Here is a 7137-nt window from a genome sequence, read left to right as displayed (position 1 = left end):
CTCTATTGGTCAGTTGGATAGCACAGGCTATGCAGCAGAGTTTGGAAAGAGTTCCTGGAAGATTGTGAAGGACGCCATGGTTGTTGCACGTGGCACAAAATTCGGAACCTTATACACTACTGCAGAGTGTATAAACATGACTGCTGCTGCTTAGAGTGCTTTCAATTCAAGTCTATGGCACAATAGACTTGGACATATGAGCGTCAAAGGAATGAAGATGCTGACTGCGAAAGGAGCTTTAGAAGGCTTAAAATCTGTTGATATGGGTCTTTGTGAGAGCTGTGTTATGGGCAAACAGAAACGAGTTAGTTTCACAAAGGCTGCCAGAGAACCGAAGAAAGTGCGGTTGGAAATGATCCATACAGACGTCTGGGGACCATCTCCAGTTTCATCACTTGGTGGATCAAGGTACTACGTCACCTTCATCGATGACTTCAGCAGGAAGGTATGAGTTTACTTTCTGAAACACAAGTCAGATGTGTTTACCACCTTCAAGAAGTGGAAAGCTGAAGTTGAAAATCAGACCGGCTTGAAGATCAAATGCCTGAGGTCTGACAATGGAGGAGAGTACAACAAATCAGAGTTTATAACATTTTGTGCAGCTGAGGGAATTAGATTAATAAGAACAATTCCCGGTAAGGCAAGACAAAATGGTATTGCAGAAAGAATGAACAAAACATTGAATGAGCGAGCAAGAAGCATGAGGATTCATTCTGGACTGCCAAAGACATTCTGGGCTGATGCATTGAACACAGCAGCATATTTGATTAATAGAGGGCCGTCAGTACCCTTGAAGTTCAAATTGCCCGAAGAAGTATGGACAGGAAAAGAACTCAAGTACTCTCACTTGAGAACCTTTGGTTGTACTGCATATGTTCATGTTGATCCAGATAAGAGAGATAAGCTTGATGCTAAGGCTGTGAAATGCTACTTCATAGGCTATGGCTCTGACATGTTCGGGTACAGGTTTTGGGATGAGAAAAATATGAAAATCCTAAGACACTGTGATGTGACCTTTGATGAAAATGTCATGTACAAGGACAGAGAGAAGATAAACTCTGACACTACGAAGCAAGTGGGAGTTAAACTTGAGTGGCAAGAAAATTCACGCAGTGATGGTACAACAGAAGCTCAAGAAACTCCTGATTCTATTGCTGAAGAACAAGACGTGGAGCAAGTTGCACCTGAGTAGGTGTTGAGGAGATCATCCAGAACTATCAAAGCACCAGATAGATATTCAACCTCATTACATTATCTGTTGCTGACTGACGAAGGAGAACCAAAGTTCTTTGATGAGGCCCTACAAGTGGAAGATTCAACCAAGTGGGAGCAAGCCATGGATGATGAGATGAGCTCACTTGAAAGAAATAATACGTGGGTGCTGACTGAGTTGCCTACAGGAAAGAGAGCTCTGTTGAACAAATGGGTGTTCAAAATCAAGGTTGAACCAGATGGCAGAAGGAGGTTTAAGGCTCGGTTAGTAGTTAAAGGATATTCACAAAGAAAATGCATTGATTATGCTGAGATCTTTTCTCTAGTTGTGAAATTAACTACTATCCGAATTCTGCTGAGTATTGTTGCATCGGAGAATTTGCACCTTGAGCAAATGGATGTAAAAACGGCGTTTTTACATTGAGATCTAGATAAGGAGATCTATATGCAACAACCAGAAGGATTTGCAGCTCCAGGCAAGGAGCACATGGTGTGTAAGCTCAATAAGAGCTTGTATGGACTGAAACAAGCACCGAGACAATGGTACAAGAAGTTTGACTCCTTCATGTGCAAGAGTGGTTTCCACAGGAGTGAAAAGGATCAGTGTTGCTACCTCAAAGAATACACTGATTCTGTTGTGTTTCTACTTCTGTATGTGGATGATATACTAATTGTTGGATCAAGTATGAGGGAGATAAACCACTTGAAGGCAAGCTTGTCTTCAGTATTTGAGATGAGAGATTTGGGTGCAGCAAAGCAAATTCTTGGGATGAGGATTTCTCGAGATAGATCTGCTGGCACATTAAATCTATCCCAAGAGCAGTACATTGAGAAGGTGTTGTCCAAATTCAAGATGAATGATGCTAAACCCAGGACTACCCCCTTGGAAAATCATATTAAACTGTCAAAGGGGAAATCTCCCAAGAAAGTTGAGGAACGTGAGCACATGGCATCAGTTCCGTACGCTTCTGCAATTGGGAGTTTGATGTATGCTATGGTCTGCACTAGACTTGACATAACACATGCAGTGGGAGTTGTTAGCAAGTACATGGCAAATCCAGGGAAAGAACATTGGGAAGCTGTGAAGTGGCTTCTGAGATATCTGAGAGGTACATCCAATACTTCACTTTGTTATGGCAATGGCAAAGTAGTTTTGCAAGGTTTTGTGGATGCTGATCTGAGTGGAGATGTAGACTCTAGCAAGAGCACATCTGGATATATCTACACTATAGATGGAATAGCAGTGAGTTGGATGTCCAAGCTTCAGAAATGCGTTGCTCTTTCATCTACTAAAGTAGAGTACGTAGCAATAGTTGAAGCTGGAAAGGAGATGATATGGATGATAGACTATCTAGAAGAATTAGGTAGGAAGCAGTGCAAGAAGATCCTTTATACAGATAGTCAAAGTGTCATACAGTTGGTGAAAAACCCAGTCTATCATTCAAGGACAAAACACATTAGAAGACGATACCACTTCACTCGCAGGTTAGTGGAAGAAGGCGATATGTGTTTGGAGAAGATAGAGGGCACAAAGAATCCAGCAGACATGTTGACAAAATGTGTTGATGTTGGAAAATTAAGGTTATGCAAAGCCTTAATTGGTATGGTGTAGTGATCGTTTGAGAATGAAATTCTTGGTTGACTGGATCAGTCTCCAAGTGGGAGAATTGTTAGGTTATAGAGCCTGCTCCTTATTTATAGCTTGGTCAATGGTTATATCTGGTAAAGCTAAATTTGGTAAAGTTATATATAGTAAAGCTATATATGGTAAAGCTATATCCGGTAAAGCTATATATGGTAAATAGCTATATATAGTAGATGACTAAATCTAGTAAAGCTATATATAGTAAACTAAACCATATATATATCTCGTCCGGTAGAGCTTTGAAAATGTACTTTCTATTCTCTGTACTCTCTCTTGTTGTACATACCTGAAGTCATCAATAAAAAATTTTTAAAAAAAATTCTTTTAGCCAGAGTTCTCCTTGCAATTTTTACTATCCCATTCTTTGTGTTCATCTAGATCAAGCATGTGCGTTGTTGTGCGATCCTAATATAGATGACTTCTAAATGCTATGTAACCTTGTATTAAACCTAGATGCGAGTTCATACTAAATCGTTTTTTACGCACTAAGCTATGACATAGGTTTAAATTGTGTCAATTAAAATGTTCGAACCCTTTGATGTAGTTTCGGACTGTGTCACTTGGAACATACGAAGCCTTGAACACAGAATGTCAGGTTCATGACTAGTACCATAAATACTAAGAATGTCTTGGAGAACAAGACAACGATCAAAGACTAGAACAAGGATCAAGATCCAAGTTCTGAAGATAAGAACCCATAATAATAGTACCAAGACCCGTAGACCAGAACTAAGGTTAAGACCTCATAATCCAGGGATAAGAGTCCTAAAGATAGATCATGCCAAGAAATCACAAGTGAAAAGCAGACTTAACGTGTCCAAATACTTACAACAAAGAACAAAAAAGAAATAGTGTGATAGGCTAAAATCTTTGTACTCATTCAATATTTAATCTTAAAACAAATAACAATGGAGGTGCAGGGAATTGAACCCCGTGCCTCTCACATGCAAAGCGAGCGCTCTACCATATGAGCTACACCCCCTTTATAAAATAAAAGTCCCGAACGTTCTTGATGAGGTAAGAAGACATTTTGGACTCTTCTTAAGAAGTACTTTTAGAATGTGCTTGGATCTTTGTATTAAACTTAAATCAAGTATGAATTAAAGGAATGTGAAAGAAAAACACCAAGAATCGTGAGTGAAGGCTCCAAACCGATCAAATTTCTCAGGATTTAAGTAACATTAAAATAAGCCACTAAATGAACTCTGCTGCCTATGAATTTTTAATCCTGAGCATAACGTGATATGTTAGGAGGTTATATGAAATTTGGTGGCCATTGGATAAGGTTAATTAGCTAAACCAATTAACAGTGTATAATGACCACAATGCACCTGAGTAAATTTAACTTTGGTTCAAGAGGTAGATGACCCCCAAATGCTATGAAACTTTTTAATTAAATCTATTTTTGAGTCAAGACTACTAGCTTTGAACGCATGAACGAATGACGTATGAAGTCTTGGACATAGGATGAACTCACAAGTCAAGAACAGAACTAAAGAGTCCAAGTACTTAAACAAGAAAAAGAAATAGTGTGATAGGTTAGAATCTTGAAACAAATAAATACAATGGAGGTGCAGGAAATTGAACCCGTGCCTCTCGCATGCGAAGCGAGCGCTCTACAATATGAGCTACACCCCCTTTATAGAATTAAGGCCCCTAATGTTAATGATGAGGTAAGAAGACATTTTGGACTCTTCTTAAGAAGTACTTTAGAATTTGCTTGGATCTATGTATAAACCTTAAACGAAGTATGAATTAAAGGAATGTGAAAGAAAAACATCAAGAACCGTGAGTTAATGCTCCGAACGATCAAATTTCTCCGGATTTAAGTAACATTAAAATAACTCAATAAATGACCTCTGCGAGCATATATGATATGTTTCGTCCTTGGATAAGGTTAATTAGTTAATCCAATTAACGGTGTAAAATGACCATAATGCACATAAGAAAATTTAGCTATGGCTCATGATATAGATGACCTCCAAATTCTATAATGCACAGCACATAAGGAAATTTTGAACCATGTGCCTCTCACATGCGAAGCGAGCGCTCTACCATATGAGCTACACCCCCTTTATAAAATAAAGGTCCCAAACGTTCATGATGAGGTAAGAAGCCATTTTGGCCTCTTCAAGTACTTTTAGAATTTTCTTGGATCTTTGTATAAACCTCAGAAAGTATTAATTAAAGAAATGTGAAAGAAAAACAGCAAGAACTGTGAGTCAATTCTCCGAATCGATCAAATTGCTCGTGATTTAAGTCACATTAAAATAATTCACTAAATGAACTTCGCTGCCTAAAATTTTTTAATACTGAACATAATATGACATGTTAAGAGTTTATATGAAATTTGGTAGTCATTGGACAAGGTTAATTAGCTAAACCAAGTAACGGTGTAAAATGGTGTAAAATGTAAATGACCATAATGCACATAAGGAAATTAATGACCATAATGCACATAAGGAAATTTACATTTGGTTCATATGCTAGATAACCACCCATTGCTATGAAACTTTATTAAAAGTAGATTCAATTTCAAACTACAACCATGGCATAGGTTTAGACTATGTCGCTTTGAAGATAAGAACCCAGAACAATAGTACCAAGACCCATGGCATAGGTTTAGACTGTGTCGCTTTGAAGATAAGAACCCAGAACAATAGTACCAAGACCCTTAGATAGGCAGGGAATTGAACCCCATTCCTCTCGCATGCGAAGCGAGCGCTCTACCATATGAGTTACACCCCCTTTATAAAATAAAGGTCCCAAACGTTCATGGTGAGGTAAGAAGCCATTTTGGATTCTTTTAAGAAGTACTTTTAGAATTTTCTTGGATCTTTGTATAAACCTTAAACCAAGTATGAATTAAAGGAATGTGAAAGAAAAATACCTAGAATCGTGATTTAAGGCTTCGAGCCGATCAAATTTCTCAGGATTTAAGTAACGTTAAAATAACCCACTAAATGAACTCTGCTGCCTATGAATTTTTAATACGAGCATAATATGACATGTTAGAAGTTTAAATGACATTTGGTGGTCATTGGATAAGGTTAATTCGCTAAACCAATTAATAGTGTAAAATGACCATAATGCACATAAGGAAATTTACCTGTTGTTCATGATCTAGAATGACCTCCAAATTCTATGAAACTTTGTATTAAACCTAGATGTGAGTTTAGACTATATCGTTTGGAACGCATGAAACCATTGCATAGGTTCAAACTGTGTCACTTGAAATGTATGATTTCTTGGACGTAGGTTAACATTGTGTCGCTTGGATCTATGAGCCTTGGACTCAGGATGTCACGTTCATGACTAGTACCATAAATACTAGGGGGAGTGTCTTGGAGAATAAGACAACAATCAAGGACTAGAAAAATGATCAAGATTCAAGTTCTACCAAATTAGCAGTACCAAGACCCTTAGACCAGAACTAAGGTTGAGACCTCATACTCCAAGGATCAAAGTCATAAACATAGATCATGATAAGAACATACAAGTCAAGAACAGAACTAAAGAGTCCAAGTACTTATAACCCTTGTGCCCTATGATCTAAGTGAGCTACCCTGTGGCACATACGTGTGTCATACTGTGGGCCAGCGTGCCAAGATGAGTGTCTCATGCGGCTTCCTTTGAAATGAATTTTTTCAAGGACTACCGGGCGGCACAGGTGTGCAGGTATTGCGGTCCAGCCCACGTGTTGGAGGTTGCTACATACACCCACTATCCAGCACAATTTTCTGAAATGACATGGCATGGGCACGGGAGGGCCAATGTCTCGATAGAACCCGGATTGATGGATGTTCGGCAAGTCTCGATAAGATGAGCGACACGTGGGCCCGTTCTCAATAGCATGACCAAGTGAGTTTTGATGGCCGACGACACTCCGAGACTCGGGATGGTATCAAGACATATTGGCCATGTCGATGGAGATCGAGATGACAAGATGAGACGTGATGATGTATTGAGAGTCCTTGGCCCGAGCAGAGGCAAGGTCGAGTTGAATGACTTGGTCTAGTGTAGAGGTAAGTCGGTTGTGTCGCATACAATTGAATATGCATGCGCAGGCGGCGTGTGTGGTCGAACGAGCTTGGATTCTGCACAACCAACGTTCGATTGGCGAAGACAAACCTTACCCACGACGAAGCCACAAAATTGGCGCGAAAAATATATATGGGGATTAATTCTCCTTAAGGCTGGTCGTGAGCATGTCTAGATCATGACGCCGCACGGTCAAGAATGTAGGATCATGACCATAAGAACAAGAAAAGAAAAGAAAT

The 7137-nt window shown here is 39.2% G+C and overlaps 1 non-coding gene across 1 annotated transcript; it reads right to left on the bottom strand.

The window, feature by feature from the left end:
* Nucleotides 1–3766: 3766 nt before the first annotated feature.
* TRNAA-UGC (transfer RNA alanine (anticodon UGC)) lies at nt 3767–3839 on the bottom strand. The gene has a single exon. It is a non-coding gene; the product is annotated as a tRNA-Ala (tRNA).
* Between the last annotated feature and the right edge of the window lie 3298 nt (nt 3840–7137).

This window comes from Cucurbita pepo, chromosome 6 (genome assembly GCF_057944985.1).
Source record: "Cucurbita pepo subsp. pepo isolate OVF chromosome 6, ASM5794498v1, whole genome shotgun sequence".
In the NCBI taxonomy this organism is placed as follows: Eukaryota; Viridiplantae; Streptophyta; class Magnoliopsida; order Cucurbitales; family Cucurbitaceae; genus Cucurbita; species Cucurbita pepo.
The sequence above is the reverse complement of the archived record's forward strand: the minus strand, read 5'-3'. Positions and strand labels throughout refer to the sequence as shown.